This window comes from Phymastichus coffea, unplaced genomic scaffold (assembly GCF_024137745.1).
Source record: "Phymastichus coffea isolate CEN01 unplaced genomic scaffold, Cenicafe_Pcof_1.1 PCOF00016, whole genome shotgun sequence".
Classification (NCBI taxonomy): Eukaryota; Metazoa; Arthropoda; class Insecta; order Hymenoptera; family Eulophidae; genus Phymastichus; species Phymastichus coffea.
In genome coordinates, this window is record NW_026706827.1 from 2,774,135 (window position 1) to 2,794,017 (window position 19,883).

Genomic DNA, 19,883 nt, shown 5'->3' on the forward strand with positions numbered 1-19,883 from the left:
GAATCATAATATAACTAATTTTTATGTTTAATTGACGCTTAAGCAAAGCTATTTATGCGCCAAATAAGTGTGTGCTCGCTAAAACTAGCTTTTGCTAAAATGCTAATTTGATTAAACTTATTATTAAAAGGATAGGGCTTATAAATTTTGTTAAACTGGTTGTTTTGTTTAAATAGGGAATATTTATTATAATTTGTTATCGATCTATGTTCATTGCAACTTCTTGATGTATGAAAAGTGATAAGTATATTGTTTAAGGTTCATGTTTATTCATATATTTTCATTTAAGTATCATTTCCAACATTAATGTAAATGATGAGTGTGTTGTATGTATATGTGTTGTGTGTATGTTGTGTGTGTATGTTGTGTGTGTATGTTGTGTGTGTATGTGTATGTGTAAATGTGTGTTTGTATATAGTGGTATGAATTACATATGGAGAAAGACAGAGAGATATGTAGCATTTTTATTTTCGTTACTATTATACTGTTGATGAAAAAAGGATTGTAGCTGACGGAGCATCATATAAAAAATTAAGCACAGCTAATTCTATCAATCTTTACACTAATTTCTATGGTCCTGAACAAATTTCCAAAGAGTGCTCCAAAAATTGGCCTATTCTATTTTTTTTTTAAGAAAAATCAAAAGTTTTTAGGATTTGCCTATACGTGTGTATTATATTTTATTAATTTTGGTTTTATTGTATATTGATCAGTTTGTACTTCTTTGGTCTAGTAGTAGTATTGTATTTTTCATAAAACGTTTTGATTTCTTCTTTTATTGATGGTATCTGTAAATGATTCCTGATGATATGATTTGGTACAAACGATGGGGCCCGTACGAGATTTCTTAATACTTTAGATTGGAATTATTCTAGGATTTCAATGTTTAAGTTCGAATTAACACCCCATAGTTGAATGCCATAAGTCCAGATTGGTATAATTACCGTTTTGTAAATCAGTATTTCATTTTCTATTGTAAGCTCTAATTTTTTTTCCAATGAGCCAGTACATTTTTCTCCATTTCAGTCCCAGTTATTCACGTTTTCTAAATATATGCTCTTTCAATGTAAGCCTCTGGTTTAAATGAATACCTAAGTATTTTACATGGATGCTTTGTGGTATGTCTTTGTCGTTATGTTTAATAGGTAGGGAGATGTCTTTCCTAAGTGTGAAAGTTGTATGCATCGATTTACTTTAATTCTTCATAAGTTTAGTCAGTTTTGTAGATAATTATTTATATAATTTTGTATCGTGTTCATTGCAATTTTTACTTCAGTGTGATGTGAAATTGGCTGTGTCATCTGCGTTTGTTGCTATAATGATGTTTGAAAACATTGCAGATCAGCTGTGAATAACAAGTACAACGTTGGTCCTAGTACATTATCTTGCGGTACTCCTGCTTTTATTATCTCTTTTTGATGTTTTTTTTTATTTATTTTGTCTTGAAATCCTCCATTCTGTAGGTATGGCTTAAGTAATTCATAGTATTTTTCTAGGAAACATCTTTTTAATTTATATAGAATACCTTTATGTTAATCTTTATCAAAATTCTATACGACGTCAAGTAATATGCAGGTGCAATATTGTTTATTTTCTAAGGGTTTTCTTGCAGCTGATACTATTCTGTTTATTTGTTCTATCGTGGAGTAGTTGCATCTGAATTTATGGTCTGGGATAAGTTTCCTATTTATTATTATTAGGTTAATTCCACCTTAAATTAATTTTTCAAGAATTTTTGATAATAAAGACAAAAGACTAATCGGTCTATGAGATGTCATTAGTCCAGTTACTTTACCAGGTTTAGGAATTAAAATAATCCGATAATTTAGAAACAAAAGCGGAGCTTAACCTCTCTTCAACTGCCTTGAACGTATAACGGGGTTCCTGCTCAGCTTCGCTCGAGCGGGACCCGCTATATAAAAGTAGCCGCGGAAAAGTAGATGAATGGCTCTCCAGAGCAGATCAGCACTCTTGCACCGAACGTCCTGGGTCCAGCAGCTCAGTTGCCTCCTTCCCGAGTTGGAAACTTGGCCCGCGGAGAGTGTCGTAGGCTTTCGTGTGACAAAGCGCGACAGCCAAAGAGAAGCTAAAGCGCATAATCGCATATACGACTAGGAATCGAGGGAAAATGACACATAGCAAAGGAGTGAATTGAATTCATTTATTCACAACACAAGCATAGAATAGCGTAATTCGCGCGCAGTACAAATAGCAGCGTGGATAGCCTCGCGTCAGATTTCAGTGCAGCCGACGAGCTGCGCACACGCTACGCAGCGAGGAACTTGCCCGCGCACGCCCTGCAAGAGCGGTTAGGCACAATGGCGACGGCTAGCCGGCGCGCACCGTTCGAACGAGAAACCTACATCGCTTACTCGTGTCGGCTCTTTAGCCGGTCGAAATGTCTCGGTCACTCGACTTAGATGAAAACGGCAACCGCACTTGCTCGTTGTAAATCGGACGAAGCGACAATACGCGTATAACGGAAGCCTGTTCGTAGGCCGAACGAAAACAGAAAAGAAATAAGCAACTATGCGGTAAGGTATCGACAAGGATACGCAATTTAAGCAACGCAGGAGGACAGAGCCATAGAGAGAGAAGCCAAGTTAACAGACTGGTACTTACAATGCTGGAACTGACGAGTCGCTCTACAGTAGATTCGCAAGTAGTTCTCGGCGCGCTCGCTTGCAAAGGATTTGTTAATCGCGTTATCGCTTCTTGCGTTTACGCTTTTTCTCTCTGCTTCTATCACCGAGTGTTCGCTGGGCTTTTCGGGAACAGCGTCGATGGTTGTCACGTGTGTGGCTATCAAACCTGATTGCTCTCTCGAGTAATTAGCGAGCTCGCGTTGCCGGTTGCTTGTTCGTTGCCGGTCGGAAGCAGATTTACTTTTTGTGTCCCTACTCTCTCTCTCTCCTCGAAGGGCTCGCCTCTCCGCGAGGTTCGCGCCGCGAGTCGATATCGATAATCGAACTATAATCGCGTCACTTACCGGTTCGCTGACGTCCACGCTGCAATTATTTAAACATGTTTACATGATAATTAATTATTATAGATAATTATTATTTGATGGCTTCCTGGGGAGAGAGAGACATAACGTACTTACATGCCGTTCGTTATAAACGCCATCACCGATCGGGTTATAAATAAAATAAATAACAAATAAAAATTAAGAAAAAAACAAAAGCAACAAAATTTATACACTATATGACGAGCAACTCCATCCGTATCCCTCGTCACACTAACATTTGAGGGATAGATACCTGCTACCAGCCGAGGCCTCACTTGGGACCTGATCTCTAAGGCGAGATAGAGCACAGTAGATCGGTCTCTTGGCACAGGCGCTGACGGTCCGTTGGCGGAAGTTCCGCAAGGATGACAGTCCCAGATCTTTGCAGAGATCGATCCATCTCCCACGGCTGGTTGCGAGGTTGACGTGAGCGGCGAGCCAGCCGATGATGTGGAAGCAAGTATCTACCGATCGGCTCGTGCGATGCTGGCCGCTTCAGCTGTCGCAGCCTGGTGCTTATTTTTCTGGTGAGACTGCATGGCACCTTTCCGGGTGCAAAGAAACCTTTGCCCATCCTCATACACCAGGTAGATGGCGCCATCCTTATCTTTAACGTTTTTGGAGGTCAAAGTTGGTGAGGTATATTGTGGGCTAGGAGGCTGGTACGTACCCGTACCAGCCTCCACAGTGTGAACCAGTTTTACGCGAGCCGAGGGAGAAACAGTAAACTCACCTTGAGTCATCGCTCTCCCCATAGCTTCGCTAACCGGAACCCACCAGGAGAGTAACCGCTGCCATCGCCGTTGTGGCTTTCTCGATGGAAAGACCGTCCGCAACGTCAGTCACCGATATTGTTGACAACTTAGCTGGCATTAAAAGCCTGGAGCTCGCAAATGTCGATGGAATGACTTTTCACGCAGCTTTCGCCTTTTCCTTGTGGTGATACGCTGCAGTCTCCAACAGCGACTTACGGACATGCCGTTGCTCTTGATGATGGACCGCACTGCAGCGCGGGCATTGAAAGATAGATACTCTCAAACGTTTGCAGCTATTGCACCACACCTGACCCAAATCGCTGTACGGGCAATTGCGTACTTGATACCACTGCTTTTTACAATTGAAGCACACACCCGCCCACACGTCCAAACGGAAATTCCAGGTCACATCGTTTACCCAGCGTAACGTCCTTTAGCAAACTTAACCGCGGTCATCCTTTTAAGAGCCGACCGTGCACGTGGGTTGTTTTCAGGGCGTGGCCCCACGCGAAAGAGTCACAGACTGCGAGTCTTCTTGTACAAGCTGAACATTCACACTTGACACCGCACTCACATCTCCGGGAAGACATCGATCAGATTTTCCTGCAACCCATGATTGATCTCCGCAGAGATCACGGTCGTTCCCGTCCGGCCTACGGAAGGGCTACTCATAGTACTCGAGTTTCGCTGGCTACCTCTCCAACGTACTGAAACTCCACATCCCACTGGAAATTGGACAGCTTTTCGGTCTTTTTTTTTTCTTTTCTAGCCGAACGTCTACGGGGCATCCTCCTCTGCCGAATAGCTGGCGGGCAGATACCTTTCCTGAGCCCGAATATCATGGTTCGGGAGTACCACCACTAACTTAACGACTTCCCAGTTACGCGAGTGAAAAGGATGGGAGACGAATATCCCCATACTGATGTTAACAGGTTCCGGACTGGGGCCATTTTAAATCCGGACCTTCTGGGCCCAGATTTACTGCTTCGGAGTCGAACAGCTTCTCCATGAAGTGCTTTATTTTATCAAAGCGCACCGTCATGTTTCGAGCTATCCGCAGCACGAATTCTGACTGGTGGTGGGCTAGGCCAGAATTGGAATCAGTGTCCCATTCCGTCCGATTTATCGGTACCACCATGTCGATGGACACCAACTTAGGCCTGAACTCCAGAGCGGCACCTATCCGTGACTCTGTTCCCTATGGGCCAGGTTGGGCCTGAGGGACGATGGACGGTGGAGTCGCCTCAGTCAACATGTCGTCGGCCAATAACGATCCCTCAGCCAGCAGTGCTGATAGCTCTTGTTGAGCACTGCTGCTATCCACCTCCATCACCTAACCCTCGAGCGCTGCCAAAGTAATCACTCCGACCGAAGTTGGTACCGGCCCGGCAACTACCACAATGGACTCCCCACTGCTCAATAGATTGGCTACAGACATGCCGGTACTAACACCCGCACTATTGCTTGCCAATTTGGTCGTATCAGACTCAACTCCGGCGAAGGTATTCCTGTAGTTCACAGACGTGGTCACAACTTTCAGCATGGCCGAATCCGAGTCACCTATCTCGAGGCTTCCAACCGTTTCCGATTGCTGAGTCTCCGGTTCCGAAGATCCCTTCCATAGCGGTTTCAATCGAGTCATCTTCTCCTTAAGCGATGTTCCCGTTTGCAAGCTCCCCTCCCTAGATCTCACCCAGGTCCAACTCTTTGTTTATCGTTCCTAACATTGCAAATCTGACTTGCAGATCGCACTATCCCCTATCATCGCCTTTGTTCTTACATTAGATGGCGATGATATAATCACCTTGTCATATTTGGTATTTCTTTCTGCCGTGGTACTTGTCCTTGCCGGCTTTATGCGGAGGTCGTCGGACCATTGGCCCCGCTGAACTGTATTCCGCCGCTATATAAATCGGCTTGTAATTCAAGCACGCACAGAACATGCAGTTCGACGCATTACAGTTCTAATACCAAACATTCCCACTGAACCGCAGGAAATTATTTACGTAATATCCCGGCTGTTGAACTGGAGGCACGCTCCTGCGTTATTTATGGTTTGCGAGCGGCTAAGGTATTCGATTTTTTGGTTCCCAATGCCTCCATATTGGTAACATCTTCCCCGCGACTCTCTGCCCCTTCGATTATCGGCTGATTACATGCTGTTGTTCATACGGTGCCGTTGGGCGTTGGTTGCAGGTACCCGCAAGGACAGACCAAGCGAAGCCATATATGTGGCGTACGCATTTCCTGCAGCTCACCTCGAGTGGAATACGAGCGCGTTTGTCGACGGTACCAATACGCTTATCGCACTTGCAGCCAGTCCCTTTTCGGATTCCGATGAGTCCTGCTCATTAGTTTCTTCGGTTAATTTTCGCTTCTTCTTCGTTTCCCTTTTCTCTGCGCCATGGTTTGGTGTCTCATCCTAGAGACCACTGACACTCATGTGACCGGAGTTCCCATCTTCCTCGGCGTATTCCCCTGGTACGCAGTGTCCTGAACTAATATGTCCTCCTTGGGTGGTGGTGGACACCACATGCGGTCTCGATCACGGCGACACTCAAATTTGTCGCCGTAATACCGCAAGTCATGCAGGTCCTCGATACCTTTATTCTCCAGATAACCCCGGTATGTAGGATGCAGACCTAATATCAGCAACTTGAGTTGTTTTGTTGCTGATGGTTTTATAAGTATCCGGCGAATGATACACTGGAACACAGTGATGTAGTCGGCAATCGACTCGTCCTCGGCTCGGGTGCGTCGATGCATCTCGTTAAATAGGTCCTCGCGATCTAAGCGGCAACAAAATTGCTGCCGCAAATCATTTTCAAACTCCGCGAAGTCCTTCCATTCATCATCATTATTGACGAACTAGACTTCCGGTCTCACGCTGGTGCACGTGCACTAGCTGATATGCGCTCACTTACTCGCACACTCACTCTCTACAACATTAACAACACCTGATCCTGCTCCTTCCCAGCTTTTTAAACAAACGCGATACGTAACGTTCTCCACAAGAGATGCCATTTAAAGGGAGAGTCGAATTTACAATAAATGTTTGTCCGCAATTCTATTTACTAAATTATTTACGCGAACATTCGAAAGGCAAAATACTTCGGCCACTAAGCAATCTATCGTTAAAACGATCACGCATGAGAGAGCCTGGAAACGGAAGGAAAAATAAATGAAACTCAATTCTATAAATTATTAATCCTAATGTTATCAATTTATTTAATTACAAACAAAAAAATATAACAAAAATTACAAACTTAAATAAAGGAAAAAAAACAAACGAAGAATAATCAGAATAAAAAAAAATCTTTCGCAGACGTGTCCCGTCCGGACAAAATCTCAGGGTGAAACGATGTTCACGGAGAGATGCTCAACCACTGCTAATCGACATTGCTACACGGTATGCAAAGGTAAGTCTCTCCAACAGACTCCCACAACCAAAGGTTGCTCAGTGGTTGCAATCCTGCTCACCTCGGAGCACCAGGTCGTTCGAAGACCGTGGTACCATGGTTGTCACACACACCCCGGTGATGAACGGAAAGCGGGGTAAGAGATATAAAATAAAGAGCTTACACTAGGTTAATCGACTCTATCTACTACACCTTCTCTTCTGGTGGACTCGAACGTCGGTGGTGATGAAGCAAGACTCTGACGGATATTCTGCAGAGACACCTGGTTCGCCAAACCAATCGCCAACGACATCAAACAAAATTGCAGAGTTCTGCAGAAATCTGCGACACTAAAGCTAAGTAGCTCCTTCTGCTGCTGCCACCGGCGATCCATCGAGCCTAATCTCTTTACCAAAATTCTTGTTTTCTCTGTTTCTGTTTCTTTTATTTTCTTTTCCTTCTCCCCTCTTCGCGTGCCTCCTTACCCTCAATCACACAGTTCATCCATTCTCAACTTCTTAACCTTTAGATGACGGAGATTTGGAATTTTTAACTGCTCAGTATTTTCTACAGAAAACACATTATATTTGTGTCTAATATCGGATAATATTTATATGTCAGCTGGCAATCGATGGTCGAGCCACTATTTTTTTCCATCTTCTAAAGATTAAGCTGTCAATCCGTACCTCAAATCATATAAACCCGGCATTAGTAATACGCTATTGTAATTACATTGATCTCCGGCTTAACCATAGCGCGCGCATACAGCAAGAGGCCAAGGATGACAGGGAAATCGCTACTAAGCGGTTTTCATCGTCACATATAAAAATATCAAATAGAGACATAAACTACGTTAGATTGGATTAGTGAATTAAGTAAAATAGCAATATATAATATCATGTTTATCATTGTTTTATTATCATCCAGTTAGTTGAGTGAGCCGTCGTTACTTTTTTATTAGATATCTATTCTGTATAACGAGTGGCTAGACCCTCGTTATGTCTCTCTCTATACATAATTATAGGGTGCGTTTGATTATCGCTTTTTGTGGTGTTGTTGTGGTGTTGAGTCCGCGAGATTCGCTTGTTCCTTCCTTACAGTAGTCATTTCAAGTCACGAATTTCGTCATTCTAATATCTTGTATGCTACCATTACAGGTGCACCCTTATTGTTTTATAAACAAAGTTTTTTTATTAGAAAAAATACCTAAGTAGTACTTAATTGTATGTGAGGTGCATTTAAGTTAAGAAAAATTGTAAAATTATTTGAATTGACAGTGCAGTAACTGTGAATATTGAATATATTATCATAGCCTTACAATGGATAATATACAATTGCCTCAAAGAGCTTTGACTTTTTGCATGATGATGCTGTTATTCTCAGCAGCTCTGATGAACCTAAATGCAATTGCAGTTACTAATTTGTGCAACGCTATGTCTGTGGTATCTCACATGCATTATTTAACGTATGTACAGAAAAAAAATTCAAAACACTATCAACAATACAAATGATTAAATAAAAAATGCAAGTAATGATACAATTTTACTTTTTTTCTAGATTTAATGATGATGAAGAACCTGTAGCATTTCAAGATTATTTTGAACTCGTGCCTTTTATGTCTGAAAAACAGTTTATGCAAGATTTTAGAATGCCAAAATCACATTTTGAAATGTTGTATGCCAAATTGGTGAACTCTCCTTCCTTTCAGTGTACTGGTAAAGGGAAAGCACCCGTTTACTCTGAAAAATGCCTTGCGATAGGCATCTGGGTGTTAGCAACTCCAGATAGTTATAGAAGCATTGCCAGGAGATTCGCAGTCACCAAGTCTACGGTTAAATGCTGTCTGGAAAGAGTGATCAATGGGCTACTAAATGAAGTCTGTCATAATGCTATTCGACTACCAGAGACAGAAACAGAGCGAAGACTACTTGCATAACAGTTTGAAGTTCTTGGTGGAGAAGAAGGTGGTCTGCAAAAAGTGATTGGAGCTCTTGATGGGTGCCATATCAAAATACGAGCTCCTGCTAGAGGTGACAAATCTGTGTATTTCAACAGGAAAAAAGACTATTCAATAGTTCTTCAAGGATTGTGCGATGCAGATTGTTTTTTCACAAATGTAGATGTGAGGTGGCCTGGTAGTGTACATGATGCAAGAGCATTTACAACCTCGGATTTGTATCCCTTGTGCGAAGATATATGCAGAAATGGATATTACTTTATAGGTGATTCTGCTTATCCGTTAAAAAGTTATCTTATGAGACCTTATCGCAGGACTCATAGATTGAGTTTGCGCCAAAAATTGTACAACAAAATCCTAAGTAAAACCAGGCAGGTAATTGAAAGAGCGTTTGGCTTTTTAAAGACTAAATTTAGAAGATTGTATTATTTACATAGGAATAATGTCAGAGACTCAGTGCGTACTATTGCAGCTTGTTGTATTTTGAACAACATTTGTTTAGCATCAGAAGAGTATGCAAGAATTTTGATTTTTGGCAGGAACGAAAATGAAATTGATGAACCAATGCAGCAGAATTTACCAAACAATATTGTTGAAAATCCAAATAGAAAGCGACAGCAAATAGTGGACAGATTATGGAATTTGTATGCTAATTAGAAAAGTGCCTCATGTCAATTTATAAAATATTTTATCCATCGATACTGCAATGAATGTACCATATGCACTTTATGACATTTTTCACAGATTTGCTTTGGAAACTGACAAGTTTTACAGAAAAAACAATTTATTCATCTTGTGTTTTACAGAAACAGTTTGATTATCTTATTTTGTAATATTACTCAAAATGCATAAATAAATTGTACATTGTTTTTAAAACAATATCAACATACTTATTTTAATGTAGTGAATAAGTTATTTTACCGTTTTATATTATAGTTATCACTAATTACACGTATGAATTGAATATCACAACTTGTGAAGGGGGATTTCGGGGGGCGTAGGCCTCACCAGCTAAAATCGCCAACACCAATTTCCGTTGGACGTGATTTTCCGAACTTTGGTAGCAAGGCGTCAGGTCACCGCCCTTACCTACAGTGATCGTTGGAAAATCGTGTCAACGGCGAATTCGTCGGTAGAATTGCCCGCCGTGCGACTGCGCAGAGCGGGCGATGAAATTTCAAAGTTTCAAAACTGTTCGAAACTTAAAAAAAATTCCTTAAAGCTCCGACGATGTTTGTCCTGATTTTCTCGTTCAAATCAATCCTTTGTCCAATATCCTGCTTCCAGCAGAATCACAGAAGATATCCGGTCGACTAGCTCTCACTCCTTTGTCTCAGGTCGTGTTTCGTCGAATCGTACGTTTCGTTACCGTAAATAGAAAATTAATTCAAATTTCACTTGTAATATCCCGTCCGCGGCTGAAAATAATTGGCAGAGGGAAAATATTGGGATCTAGGTGAAATTACCGGAACGCAATATCAAGTTACTTCATTTATTCGTAAGGCCATACATCGCGCACTGAAATGGCGGAAGGTCAACGCTTTTCGGTCAGAACTCGCAATCGCGACCGCGACGGATCCACGCGCCTCGGCGAATTACGGTCTACTCCTATCCTAGCGCCCTAATTATTCGCGAAGGTCAGTCACACTTCAATTACTTACTTGGAATTAATGCGGCGATAAATCCTTCACGAAGAAAAGAAATATGCTAGGTTACGCTCTCACTATCTACGCTCGGAACTGTCCTTGGCGAGATCCAGTGGCAAAATGGAAGAGAAACGGTTCTCCGCGGTCAAAGATCTCTCATTCTCTCCTCTTTCCGAGAAGAAACACTATTATTGGCCGATATGTAAATTCGGATATCGGTAACGCCCTCCGAATGTGTCGTTATTGGTCAATATATAAATTAAGAAGGTAACAGCGCCCCTCGTCTTATCTATTACGCATCAAATTTTACCCTCTCTCACCCCCCACTAGGTCGGTCAGCATTTAATCTAAGAGAGAGATTCATCCCTACTCTTGTCGGAATTTTGATGAGGACGGAAATCAAATATTCTAATGATTTGCCTATTGGTCGTGACGTCATCAACAAATTTCGTCCGAGTTTCAAATTTCATCGGCTAGCTATTAATTTCAATAAATGCGCGGCTTATCGCTTTCAAGTATATATAAGAGTTTGCGAAATTACATACATTATTTAATCCGTACGATACGGTTCAATTATAATTAATACATTATATTTATGTCAGTTCTAAATTTAAAACAAGTTTCAAATCACCTTACATTTAATTACAATTAATTCGCATACGCGTACAAATAAATCGTAATTTTGAGTCAACTATAGGCGCGCCTTTAGTAATCTATCTATCTCGTTCTCTCTTCCCCTTAATTAGTCTATCTCGCTCGCACTCCCGCTTAGTCTACCGCGCTGCCGCTCTATCTAGCTTAGCGTTCTAAAATGGCCGCCTACTCTCTAACGCGTGCACCTCGTGTCTCGGTGCCGGTAGTCGTAGCGCCTCCTGGAGCGCTCCGTTTTTCGGTCGTGTGCGGTTTCGGAGTGTTGTGTGTGAGTGTCGGCAGTAGTTCATATCCAGTGTGTGTGTGTGGCGTTCAGGATGTCGTCGATGGTGCGCAGCAGCCCGACTCAGCTGATTGCCGGCTGCCGCTTCATCGGCGATTTTCTGTTCGCCCCAGGAATGTCAGCGTGCTCCGGGTGTCAGTGTCAGTGTCTGGGAGTGTAACGGGTCGGTACGTGTCGTTCCGTGCACCTCCGCTGCACTTTTCAGTCAAGTTTTTCTTGTTTTTCTTGCCCGCCGGCAACACGTGGTCAGGAGTGTGTGCATGTGTTCTCTCTCTCGTGCGCTCTCTTTTTTTTTTATCCGTCGGATCGCGACAGCTCGTCTGTTTTTCTTGTTTGTTTAGTTGTGGTTGGCATGTAAGGAAAAATATGATTTTCGCATTAGGCGCGTTAATATTACGTATTTTCAGCTGGTTACGGGGCGGCAAGGGACAGGGATGGCCTTTTCTGAGGTGTTGCAAATAGCGCAACACTCTCTGAAAAGGCCTTGTAATGCACCGCATTACAAACTTGATTACAATGTCATTTGCAATCTTAATGCAAATGAGTTTCAATAAGTTATATTTAAATAATAAATAACGCGTCTTATTGTACCGTTATTGACTATATCATCACAGAAAAGTACATTGCATTTTATATGATATAGCTAATGATAATTGGATAAATTAGTTTGAGGTTCGGTAAACTGCTAAACTCTTTTGCTAATGTGTGAAAAAAAGTAATTATCAAATCTAGAAAAAAACGAAAAGTTTACATGAGACAAATATTGTAGAAATTTACTTTAAAATTTGTAGTCCTTAATTATTCAAAATCTGTTGAAATGTTAAATCTTGCTAATTTTCTTTCGAAGGCAAAAATCTTTCAGCCATTCTGTCGACTGAAGCAGTGATAGAACGAGTGTTTTCTGTGAGAGACTGGATGAGCATATTTGTAGTATCCTTCATGACATTGATTCCTTCTGCCAGAATGTCAGTATTGGTCTTTCTCTTTTTAATCAGTACTTCAGCTTTAGGCAATATTTTATCATTCTGGTTCTTAGGCGATCCTTCATTATTTTGATTTTCTTCATCGCACACTTTTCTCTTACGTTTATTTGATACTTGCTTCCAGCTGTTGAGATCCTTCTTTTTCTGTACTAAATCTTTATTTTCAGAAACTTTTTCAATAGTCTTACTAGATTTTCCCAAACTCTTCATGGAAGACAGTGATTTAGGCTTGGTGCCATTCATTTCATCACATTTCCTCGCACATCCCACTGATGATGACTTTGGATTGATTGAGGAGCATGCAAATACTAGAACTACATTTGCTTGTTTTCCACACATTGACTCAAAAAAATCATAATGCTTGCACTTTGCAGGCGATTGCCCTGTTTTTTCATTCTGCTGCTTAGCAATTTTGTACTGCTGAAATAAAGAGTAAAATTTATTTTTTACTTGATTCACTGAATAATTGATCCTGAAATCAAATAGAATCAATTAATATAGGTTACAAACAATGTTGCAATACAATTTAAAAGGCAAGTAAAATTCAGTAACTTACTTTTTCTTTCCAAGTTTTTCTGTCAAGGTTTTCCAAGATATGATGTTATTTTTATTCTTCATGTTTTTATACTCGTGCAGCAGATCTAATTCTTCTGACAAATCCCAGCCTTTCTTTTTTTTCTCCTTCATTGCACAATTTAATACATCTGTACGTAACTCTTTATATTCTAAAACTACTGATTCAGCTTGAGCAATATAGCTATCTTGCTCCTCCGGAGTCAAGCTTGGATCCTGAGCTTTTGTTAACAACTCCATCTTTTTCTTCAACATTTCTGCTCTAGCATCAACCAAGACATCTTCTTCTACAAATTTGTCCTTATGATCATCTTCATTATATTCTTCATCATCTGTAGTGTACTCTTCGTCTTCACCGTAGTTTCCTTCCAAAAATGCATGGACATGATCAATGCCATCGTCAATCTCCTCCTTAAATAAAAGATCTTGCACAGCTACATAAAAAAAAAAATATATGTAGTACTGGATAGGTATAGAATATAACATCACATTATCAATACTTTTTTACTAACTAGTTTTTTTAGAAGAGAGAGTGACGTTTTACTGCATTTCAGCGGAAATGTCATGTAAAGAGTTGGCCTCGTAATCTTGTTCTACTGATGTGTCTTCAGGCTTTGGATCGTCGATTTCCAAAAATTTGTTTTGATAATTGGGATCATCAAAATAGATGGCATATGTATCTGGATTTCTATAAAGGACTTGATTTGGGTTAGTGACTATAAACAAAATTTTCAACACTATTTAATGATGAAGCTTATGGAGTGCAAAAGATTTGATTTATTGCAGCCAGTCAGAAAATGTAGCTTAAGCAAAGATTAAACTTTATTCTTATATATAAAAACTTACGTGACAATGGATATACTTTTGGAAGATCTGTAGTTTGAACAATGTCGTGTTCATGGTAAGGTAACATACATCCATGACGAGAAAGATCTTTATGCAAAAATCGTTCATTGCACCAGCCACAAATAATAAATCATGCCCTAGAAATAATAAATATTGATAATGTAAAAATTTTGGCCAGCTTTAAAGTTAACATTTGAGGTTAAAAATCGAACAGTGGTATAACGCTAACAAGTTTAATTGCTAAAACTTTTATCAAATTATACAATTCCTCATGACTAAAAATTTTACCTACCTCCATAAAACCACTCATTGCTAATGAAATTTACAAACTTTCATTAATACAGAACAAACAACAGGCGGGAATGTGAAAGGTTCGACTACAATCAGAGAATTGTTGTTTTTTAAGATGGCTACCCCATTCGTTACAAAAACGTGGGAACAAGCGAAACTCGCGGACTCAACACCACAACAACACTACTCCGACCGATAATCAAACGCACCCATAATTATCCTCATATGTATATGTATATTTATCATATATTTATTTCACATGTATGGCAGCCAAAGGTAAGTCAGAGAGAGCGCTAATAGAGGGCGAGCTAGAGAGAGAGAATTCGGGAAGCCGGCGCGACGCGCGCGAGAACGGGAATGGGGCAGGAGAAAGCCCCGCGCGGAGAACTCACTTTTTTTTGTAACGGCGACTTCGAAGCACATGGACGTGTTACGAGCGACTATACGCGTGCTTGCGATCTTTGCTACCCGTGACTGACTTTTCGGTTTCCGGCGAGTACGCGAGTGTTCACTCGGCGTGAGGCTTCGGTGCCGAAATTGCTCCTAGCGCCTTTGGTGGGCTAGTTCCTACGACCACGCGTGCGAGCCTTTAAGGCCACCCGCCTCTTGACTGCACCCGAGCCGTGCACTGCGCATCCTCGCGAGCCACGTGCGAGGCTGAGGGTACCGTCTGCAGGGCTAACGCCGAGACGTCATTGTAAGTACCATTTCGAATACGTGTCTCTCTCGCTAGCTTTTCGCCGCTCTCTCTCCCGCTTACGCTGCGTCCTAACTCTGTACTTTTCTCTGTAGTAAACTCAATGCTGTTCGTATATCTGCTCTCTTTCTCTGTGCTTTCTTTACCTATCGTAATCAATCCCGTTCCGTCCGGCTCTCGCCCCTGAATTTCGTGATCGCTCAAAAGCGCCCATAGGACCACACGACGCTCTCTGCGGGCTAAGGTAACAGACGCTGTACCACGCCGTTTCTGTTGCTGCTGGGTTAGGCTTCGCATAGCCTATTACGAAGCCCACTCCAAGCTGTTTCTAACTCCCTCGTAAATTATATAACGAGCGACCCGCGCTGGGTCAAAACCCCGTTATATCTGATATAATTTTATCAAAGTTTGTCAATGTGCTCCCAATAACTTTACAGCTTTCAACTAATGCATGTACTTATCGATAAAATACTTTATAATGGTTTAATCTATCTTCAAGCTCACTAATACCTCACGTAAATATTCATTCTAACAGAAAATTCTAAAGAGAGTAGTGTGCTTTGATGTTTTATCATGTTACCCGTTCTACAGTATTATTAAAAGAGACATTGTCAAACGTACAAGGGTTGGAGAAGAGCCACTTATGATTCATATAATAAATTGAGCTATACTAAAGAGAAGATTTATTCAAAAAAGCTTTTTTTTTCGGTTGAAGTATTTACACAATTCCATTACTGTTTACTAATTGATTTTCTCGTTCGGTGACTGAAATTTTGTATTTTTCAGATGTTGCTGGATCTATATGAGAGAAAGAAGAAATTAAAACTAATTGCTTGTCAATGGACTCAACATCATTTTGCATTATGTAAATTTTGTCATCGCCCTTCAGGATTCACAAATCTAATACTGTTTCTTCATGAAAAATGTCCTGGAAACTATTTTTTGTTTTGTGTGGTTGCGGTTTTATTATAGGAATCCTTATTATTTATTAACTTTTTAATAACTGTCATTTTTTTCATTTTCAGGAGATGTTACTGGATATACATGGAGAAAAGAAGTCTCAAAAATAACCTTTTCACCGATGGATTTATAAATAGTATCGTCTACTTCATTTGTAACTCATCCATGCCTTTTCCATCGATCACTTTCCAGAAGATAGTGATTACCATTCCGTTTCAAAACATTGTTTCTAAGTTTACGTTTTCATTAAAACAATATCATTTAGTTTATTTCGCTTCATCTTATTTTTATATCTGATTCGATAATACCGCCATACGATAAATTTTTGCTGTCTTACGGGAATTAGATTATCTAAAATTGTATACTTAATATCTTTAGATGAATTTTCATATCTTGATGACGTAGCTATTTTCTTAAAATTCAAAAAAAGTGATTCATTAGATTCGTGCAGTAAGGAAATTTGTAGTATAATATAATCAATTTTTTAGCGAATTCTTTTTAGTTGAAAAAACAGTGTAATGGAGTGAAGTCTAGCGGCTGCTCCCGGTTCAGGTAGCTCGCGGCCGTCCATACAAATTATTGAAGTAGCGGATTCCGAGTTAAACGGATCGAAACGCGCGTTATTAAATTTTACGGAATGAGGAGTGAGAATACGAAATAACGACACTCGAATTTAATAACAATAACTTTAATCACAACGCATTTAAAAATAACAGTAAACTTAATCAATCAAAACAACTCATTGTAAGAGAATTTTTCATAGAGTCATGGGTATTACCAACGAATATAGACGCATATAGAAGCGCAGTTCTATAGGGGGGGCTCAGTTAGGTCCTGGTGTACAAGCAAACTCCGCGTGTATACCAGCCACGGTATGGCACCACTGTCGCTCGGGGTACGAAACTATAGCTCCCCTATGCTAAGCATAGTCGAAACTATACACCTCGGTTACGCCTGGTATACATGCGGTGTATAACATCTGTATTCCAGCAACGAATATTTATAATGGCATGAAATATTTATAATTCATGTAGTTGATTTCACTTGATAGTTACAATATTCAATACTCTCTTATAATAACCTATTCTCATCTAATTTTAGTTTGTTATTAGCAAATAATCGTTTTCTAAAAAAAATATATAAAAAAATAATTAAAAAATCATTTATTCTCTTCTTATAATGTAAAAAACTACCAGGAAAATTTATTGGATATGGATATGCATTAAAAAAAAAAGAACAGCTACAAAGTATTAACTGTACAATATTAAAAATATGTTAAAAGAGAAAATAGAACAAATTTTTATCGACAAGTGTCAATAAATGGAAATACAATATGATAAATCTACTGCCTTCATTGACTCTTGCAGACAAAGATCTCTATTGCTCGCCCACCTCGCCGCGAAGTTTTTAGGGATTCCCCAGTTTTTAGTGCCAGTGCATGCTGCACTTGACAAACGTGTATCAAACATAATGGCTAAATTTTTATGGCTTTTAAAGTCAATAAAAATCCGAAGCTTAGCCATGATATTTTTTGCCCACTCTTCTTATCTTGCATTTCGGCCGAAATTTGCAAGTAGTTTAGATCAGTTACTTGCTTGTCTCCAAGGAAGCAACTACCTTGATCTTTTGATTAAACGTAAGTTGTAACGGTAGTTGATTTCTATGTAAATAAATCGCCGTCCGTTAACAAAATTTCTATCACCGCTATTTACCTCTTTTGGCCAGCCCTGTGCCGGACGCGCAGCCTGAAAATGAGCGCGAAAGCACGGAACAACAAGAAAGAGCGGTGGCTGTAGGTTCTTAGAAAACGTTGCGCAGGAGAAGGGATCGTAGAGAAAATTCAGGGCTATCGAGTGAATTCGCCGATTTTCTTAGTATATTCTCAGCTAATTTATTCACCAGCTATTTACACGTGGGCGCACATTCCATACTGGCCGAGAGATTCGCAGCATACAGCCTGCTTATACGGACGCGTGAGAGAGAGACGGACAATAAAATTTCGAGTGGCGCGCGGTCGGCACAGTTTATGTGTGTTCGCTTATCGGAATTCACGTACGCAATATTATTATATCGGAGGGGACTTACGCGGACGAACGCTGCTGCAGACAGCTTCGCCTTATAATTCCGGCCTGATTGCGCGAAGGCCGTCGCCCAGTGTTGTCGAGGCCGGGAGGCCTGCGAGTTGATTCCCGTGTGTTGTGGGCGACGAGTCAGGTCTCCTCGCTCGGATGGTGGCTTGCGATTCCACCGTCCTCGTGCGATAGTCGTGGCAGGATGTCAATCTCAATCACTGTGCTTCCCCTTTATAATTGTCCAACCTCACTCGGCGGTGTCACTACTCCACCCGATTTCTCACACGAACAAAAGGAAACGACCGATCTTCGAACACGTGCTAGCCGCTTGCCGGTCTCACGTGTACTCTGTCGAGCCCGCGTGTTGCAGCTATCTCTCTCTCTCTCTCTCTCTCTTTCTCGCTGCGCGGGTCTTTTGCGCATGGCGCGCTACTTCAAAAATCGCTCATCTACCTCTTAACGAGCCTACTCGTTACAAAGTCTATTGAATTCTCGTCAAATACTTCTATTTTTTTACGAAAAAAATGGCAAGAAATTTGTGTGCAGCAAAGGGATGCAAAAACTCAAAAGCAAAGAATCCTGAACTATCTTTTCATCGAATTCCAAAGAGAGAAGATCTGTAAGTATTTTAATTTCAATTAATTGTTACTTTAACTGTTTTCAGTGCAAAAAATTTACTTGTTTTTATTGTATGCTGAAAATGGCTAAATTGATTATGATCTTATTTTAAGCAATACTTGACTTTTCTTTAAAAAAATCACTTAATTAAATTTACTTTTCAAAACAAGTAAGTTTTCGTACTTGTTTGACATTTCATATAAGAAAAAAAATTACTTAAAAATAAAACATTTTACTAAATTTAAGGAAAAATATTTCTTATTTTAAGTACATTTTATGTAGTGTTTGTTAATACTTTTTCTCTGATAACATTAGACTTATTCGATATCAACTTGTATATTTAAGGATGGAAGAGTGGATTGACAGACTGGGAAATGAAGCTTTGAGAGATCTATCACCTGCTCAAGTACATGCGAAGCGTGTTTGCTTCAACCACTTCGACCAATCTACCATGGCTTACGAGGACAGTACAGGTACTTATAAATTGAAAGATGACGCTCTTCCCCGATATCATTTTGAATCTGATTCCGAAAACCTTAATAATTCCGATACAATTGATTCTCCTAAAACTTTTGATAAACTGTTCATTCATCCAAATATAACAGATCTTGTATCACCTGCTGAAAATGTGCCTTTAGTTGATCTAAATGAATATAGATCAATTCCATATGTTAAGCAAGCTAGAAAAATAGAAAAATTATTTCAACAAAATGCGCTTTTACGCTTTGAAAATAAAAACTTAAATATTACTATTAAACAACAGTCAAATGAAATTAAAAAACTGCGAGAAAGATTATTAAAATCCAAAGAAGGTGAAAATTTAATAAAAGATGTTCATTTATTGCATGATAATGTTTGAGAGTTTTTTAATATCCAGATATTTCATTCATAAAAACGCGCTTGGACCGAACCCGAAAAACAATTCGCGATTAAACTTTTTTACAAATCACCAAAAGCTTATTGCCATTTAAAAGATGAAGTTCATTTTGCTCTACCGTGTGTTTCTTTGATTAGAAAATGGGTGAATGAATTAGATTTGCAACCTGATAAATGTGATAATTTGATGAATCTTTTAAAAGTTAGAAATAGGAGTATGAATGCTAAAGAACGAGAGTGTGTGCTTATGTGGGACGAAATGAGTATTAA

At 40.0% G+C, this 19,883-nt stretch overlaps 1 pseudogene; it reads left to right on the forward strand.

Annotated features, from left to right (window-relative positions):
- The first annotated feature begins 8,503 nt into the window (after positions 1 to 8,503).
- Positions 8,504 to 9,913, forward strand: LOC131675063 (putative nuclease HARBI1; annotated as a pseudogene).
- Positions 9,914 to 19,883: the final 9,970 nt, after the last annotated feature.